The following is a 6,315-nucleotide window of genomic DNA, read 5'->3' on the forward strand; positions in this document are numbered from 1 at the left end:
TTGGGGAATTTAACTTAATTTATTATTATTTAATAATACATCAATAATTTAATGAATTAGTAACTATATTATTATTCAATTATTATAATATAAATATTTGAGTACTGATTCAGGTCTTGGAAACAAGCAAAAATCCGCAAGCATTTTCACACCTGGGGAAAGCACCTCTCCTCCCCTCGGCCAGGCTCAACGTTGCTCCAAGCACCTCTCCCTCTCACTGTTACTGCTGCAGGTTACACTGGGTCCCCTTGGTGAAGAACAGGCGACAGCAGGGGAGTGCAGTCAGGTCGTAGCAGCTTCCTCTCTGCTGCTCTGTCCTTCTTGCTCTTTTCCCGTGCTCCTCTGTGATGGCTCAACACTCCCATCTTCCTTTGACGTTGTGCCTGCTCTCCACGGGCTCATCCGCAGGCTGCAGTCCCTTTGGGGATGTGTATGCTCCAGCATGAGTCCTCGGTGGGCAGCAATCCATTCAAGGAGTGCCTGCTCCAGCATGGGCCACCTCTTCATCCTCCTCTGAACTGCTATGCAAACCGCTGAAGCAGTGTTAGCCCTCCTGAGCCACGTCTTGCTGAGAAGCAAGGTGTCCACTACCTGCCTTGGACACCATCCTAGAAGCACAGGATGACTCAGGCTGGAGAGGGCCTCAGCAAACCTCTAGACCAACCACCTGCTCAAAGCAGGTTCAGCTCTGGGGTAAGACCAGGTTACTCAGGGCTTTGTCCCGTCAGGTCTTGAGAACCTCCAGGTATGAAGGCTGGGTGATCTGCTCCACTGCATGGCTGTTCCAGTGTTTCTCCTTCTCCCACACAGGCAAGCAACCACTCAAGCCCCAAACGCCCAGTCCCTCTTCAGTTTAAATTACAAACTGAGAGGGTCAGGAAAACTTTTGAGGCATTTTTTGGCAATGTACCTGCTCTGCCCTGGCGTCTGCCTTTCTGACATTTATCTGCTGGTCCACAGCATGCACAGTGTCTCAGCACAATGCCCTCTCACTCACCAGGTCACGGTCTTTGGCAGTTTCCAGGACCAAAGCTTTGTGTCCAGCCTAAGGAAATGAGCAAATTCTTAGGTATTTTTTCCAGCTCTGTGTTTGTTCCCTTTGCTGCTCTGATTTAAGGCTGCCCCTCCATGCTGCTGCTTGGACTGAAGAACTTGCTCCCAGCAGAGCTTGCTGCTGCTGCATACCACACGCAGAAATGCAACGAGGCCACTGACTCAACTGAGATCACTGGGATGACTTCCCTAGCCCAGATAGACCACCACAGGGCAGAACTGCAGCACAGATCCTCAGAAACCATGACAGTTCAGAACACAGACATCTGTCATCGTAGCTGGTCTCCTGGACTTCCCTCCCAAACTGTGGCCATGGTATGACTTCAGGGATGGGAGAAGGACGCGAAGTGAGGTAAGAGAAATGGAGACAAGCCGCCTTCAGCACTGAGGTTTGTTTCTGTTTAGCTGTGGAAGTGCCCTGTGAGGTGAAGCTGACTCAGAGGGACGCTTGTGAAAGTCCACTGCCACCACTTGGTGTCATTGGTGTCCCAGGCTTAGCAAAGTGCTCCCTTTTGTGCTCTTTCACACCAGACTGGCTCTCCTGCTATGCCCTCAGCAAAGACATCAGGCTCCAGGTTGACATGCTCTTCCTCTGGGGTGTCTTGAAACTTCTCTTCTGTAGGAGACCAACAAAGCAGGCAATGAGGAAGGGAGACAAAGAGGCAGAAAGGAAATCAAGTTGCCATCAGGAAGCAAAACAATCTTAGATCCCTAAACACCTTTGCCATCCCTCATGCTCCTTCAGATGAGCAGGAGACATGCTCTGGTAGACACTAAAAGACCTGACAGAGATCTGGACTTTCTCCCCATCTTTCCTCTATCCCCCTTTGGGTACTGGGAGGCTGCTATAAGGTCTCCCCTGAGCCTCCTCTTCTCCAGGCTGAACAGCCCCAACTCTCTCAGCCTGTCCTCACAGGAGAGGTGCTCCAGCCCTCTGATCATCTTCGTGGCCTCCTCTGGACTTGCTCTAAAAGGTCCATGTCCTTCTTGTGTTGGGGGCTCCAGAGCTGGACACAGTACACCAGGTGGGGTCTCATGAGAGCAGAATGATTCTTCAGGCTCATGCTGTATAAAATACAGCGAGCGTGTTAAATGTGATGCAGCCCTGGGAAATTGCTTTTCACTGGTAACAGCTCCTGGAGCGCCTATTCCCGCTGCGCTGCAGAGAAGAAGGTGCCATAAACCAACTGCTACCTAGTCCACCAACCAACCTTTGGACTCCTCGTACAACACTGAGACTGCCTGCAGTTGTAGAGCTGGCAGAATTACTGCGTAATTGATGGCTTTTCTAAAATAAATGTAGATCAATACTGCATGAGGTGTTTTCCCTGTGTGGGAAGCCAATCAAAGTGGTAATTCTGGCAAGTCCCCTTTGTGTAGCAGTAGGATACAGTACGACCCCTCCTACTCTGGGTAGGATCTAGAAAGAGTGACCTTAGGACCCTAATTTCTTTCCATTTCCAGCTCCCAGTGTGCCCATGCTCTTGGCACCCCCCATCTTCTGCTATGCCAGGGAAGATTTTTTCCTCCGGGAGGAAATCTGCACCTGTTCCGGGTGTTTTCAGGTCAAAACATGTTGCACAAACTGGTTCAGAGTGGTGGCACTGAGCCACCAGCCTCCAGCATGCCCCCGGGGAGCAGCTCCAGCCTGACCATGCTGCTGGTGTGGAGGGCAGCGACGTGCTCCAGGACCTGGTTGCAAATGCCATGCGAAGGGAAAGGAAAGGAAGGGCTAAGAGAGCTCCCAGCAGGGCAGGAGGGCTTGCGTGAATGCAGACCTGGGACTCAGGACAAGGTGGCCTCTGTTCATCCTGCCTGGGAACATCCAGGTGGCAGCGCTAGACCTCAGAGACCACGTCCTTTCATGAAGGACCACCTTCCCCAACTGTCATGTGCCCTTTTGCTGGAAGGATGGGAGACACATGCCCTGAAAGATTTTAGGGAACTAGCTCTTCTGGGAAGTCTGTGAGACTATGGTAGGAGGAACAGGGCCACCAGATTCATAGAAATGCTAGTGGGAGAACCTCTGAAGGTCTCTAGTTCAATCTCTCGCTCTCTGTCACCAACTGCAAGGCACTATCCCAATGTGATGCTTGGTGGGACAGGACCACTGGATGGGAAGAGCTCTGCACCACAATCCATAAGCCCTTGTGATACCCAAAGAGGATAGGTACAGAACATGCACGACAGACAGAACTGGGCCGGATATCTTCCATCATGATGTTCATCCTCCTGCTACAAGATCTGCAAGCTCATCCCTGACAGGAGGTGGTCCAAGCCCTCTGCCTCTGGAACCTGATGCGTTGCAAAGCCCACCTCTGGATCTTCTCCTAGAAGCCACCTTTGAGCATGAGACTGGAGGAGCAGGTGATTCCGGGGAAGCGTGAGCTTTTCTCTGCAGCATCAGGGAGGTATGTTCTGCAAAGCCGAGTGGAGGGACTCTGACTTTATAAGCGGTCCTTGTGGGGCTCTGGGACTGTGAGGGGGTCTTGCAAGATCAAAACCAGGTGGAAGGTGGTTCCACAAGCCCTACAAAAATCTGTGCTAGTTCCAGCTGGATTGAACTATTTGTTGCACGTAAGCTAAGGTAACCGCATCTCTGCTTGCAGACTGCCTTGACTCTGTGCATAATTTTCTCTTAATATTAATCAAGCAGTTGGTTGTAATTTATCTTAATTATATTTCTGCCCACACACTGCGGAGCAGCCCTCAGGTCCTTCCACTGTTTTTCAGACAGATGCGTGTTTTCTTGTTACACGCTGTTCCTTGGGCAGTTTTGCCTGAATGGAAGAAGCAGATATTCAGATTATCTCCTACCTACAGCCAGGATACAGGGCACAGAGTGTTTGTGTGCTCAGACACAGACCTGCGTTGGAGTCTGAGGTGGGGTACCATTGCTCTGTGTGTTAATTTCAAGGCTGGTGGGGAGACACTAGACACAGGAGCTCCGTGGAAAAAATGTGTATCACTTTAATTAGGCCTCTAGCAACAGGGATTGCAAGAGAAAGCTTCTCTCTAAGTTCCAGCCTGGGACAAAAGTGATAATTAACACAGAGTGCATCATTAACAAGCCCCAGCAAAGCCTGGAAAAGCTCAGCTGGCTGATAGTTACGTCAAACTCACAGGAATGGCTGACATCTGCAAGGACAGGGTTTGCCAGGCTGGCATCGTAAAATCCCTGGTAAGACGTGTCCTAAAGGCTACTGCACTTCAGGACACTCGTGCCAGGGCAGCAGAGGTCTGTCGGATGAGCGAGGCCCTCAGGGATGAGGCTGGAGAGCAGATCTGGGAGCTGGAACTCCCACTTGTTCCGTAGTGGAGACGCAACATCTCTAATGCAGCTGTGGGGTGGGAAGTGACGTCTTCCCTTCTGCTCCATCCTCCCAGAGCCTCAGGGTACCCACTCAGACCCTCCCACGCTCCCTCCCTGCATCTCTCTGCTCCAGCAGCTGTTGCAGAGCCACAGCACCGGGATCAGGGCAGCCTGGAAGGGGCACTGGGGATCTGTGAAACGGGAGAGAAGGCCTGGACCTGCAGCAAGGGGCAGGACACTGGGGAAGGAACAAGGACCAGCCACAGCCCCACAGCAAGGTGTCCCCAACACAGGCACCAGTTTCAGTGATCATGGAGTCAAACATGGGGTCTCTGAGCATGATGGAGATATTTAGGAGAGCAACGGGGCAGCTGGATTTCTGTCCCTTGGGTCTCTGAGAGCATGTGGATACCTGTAACAGCACTGGCAGGAGGTCCTGGCTGTAGGCAACTAGTTCCTCTCCCACACGATGGCGATGGCTTTTGGAAGAAGCAGAGGGCTGCACATCCAACACAATTTCTGGATGAGAGTTTCTCAAAGTGTGGTTGAAGCTCCTCCCGTTCCTGTTCCCACTAAGAGGATGGGTGGCTCTTGCTGAGCTCTGCTTCCATCTCCTGGCAGCCCTGCCAGTTGGCTCTGAGCTATCTCCATCGTGAGACATGAAACCCAGCTTGCTGGGCAGCATGGTGGACAGTGACACCTTCCCCTTCTCTCAACATCTTTAAGTAACTTTCAAGCACAGCTGGGAGAATAGATCCTTCTTGCAACTACCTCTAGAGCCAAGCCATGGCCACAGCACTGTGAACCTCTCTGCCCAGCTAGGTATAAATTGGTCCACCTGAGAGGGGGTCCCTCCGTCCTTCCTGTCCCTCCCTTCAAGCTGCTCCATTGTGGGTCATTCAGCTGTTGCAAAGAATCTTGGGCAAGGAGCTGCATCCAAGTGTCAAGATGGGGCACTGGACAGGCTCCATCGCAACAGAGTCCCAGCTTGATCCCAGTTGCGGCACAGAGGGGCGATGTGGACAGCCAGTGGGGCAAGGTGACACCTGGACAGAAACAGCACATCTGTCCCACTGATGGGTCAGATGAAATCCTCTGAGCAAGGGGTGGCCTTCTAAGGCTTCTGCTTCATCCCCAAAGTTGACTCCCTGCTCAGGCACGTCCCCGAGCCTTCCCCGCCTTGGCTCCTGGCTCCCCAAGAGTCGGCGGCTGATCCAACGCTGTGTGGTTCCTTGCGCAAGAGGTCATGTGTGCTGCTCCCCTCGCCCTCACCTCCCTCGGGTGACTCATCCCTTATCAGCCCATCCATCGCTTGCAAACGGGTGAAGCAGAAGCTGCCCAGTAAAGAGGGTTGTCCAAGGGAGGGCAGGGTGCTGATGGTGGTAACAGCCCCTGAAGCATGAGGCTATGAGCTCAGACTTGTTCCCTGGAAACTGTCCGAGAAAATACACACCTGTGCTACCTGCAGAAATATCCAGAAAATTAAAAAGATAGGGGAAAAAAAAACAAAAACCCACCAAACCCCAGTTATCATAATGACCTCAGGCCATGGATAGCGGATACAGAGTACTGGGTGAGGGGTAAATCCAGCAGTTTTTCCATGCTTCCTAACCCATGACACCATCAGGGGTCCCCCAGGGAAGAGGAGCATCCCCCCTCTGCCATCACACCCCATTTCCCTCACTGCTGGGGACAGATGAGGGAACCAGAGCGGCCCTGTGTGCTCCCCCAGTGCCCTTGCACACAAATGCTGTGTTGCTCAGCACCTCCTTTAGAGAAGGAAGGAAACATCATCGCCCCAGCTTTCAGTTTTTGGCAATAAGGCATCTCCCCAAAAGATGTGTTTGTGATGCTCATCTCAAAGCTGTGGTCATTGAGAGTGCCTCCATCACGGGGGACGCAGGGTACTCCCATCCTGGGGAGGGGATGGCAGTAATTGTACCAGTTTT

Source organism: Chlamydotis macqueenii, chromosome 12 (assembly GCF_036417535.1).
Source record: "Chlamydotis macqueenii isolate bChlMac1 chromosome 12, bChlMac1.mat, whole genome shotgun sequence".
NCBI lineage: Eukaryota > Metazoa > Chordata > Aves > Otidiformes > Otididae > Chlamydotis > Chlamydotis macqueenii.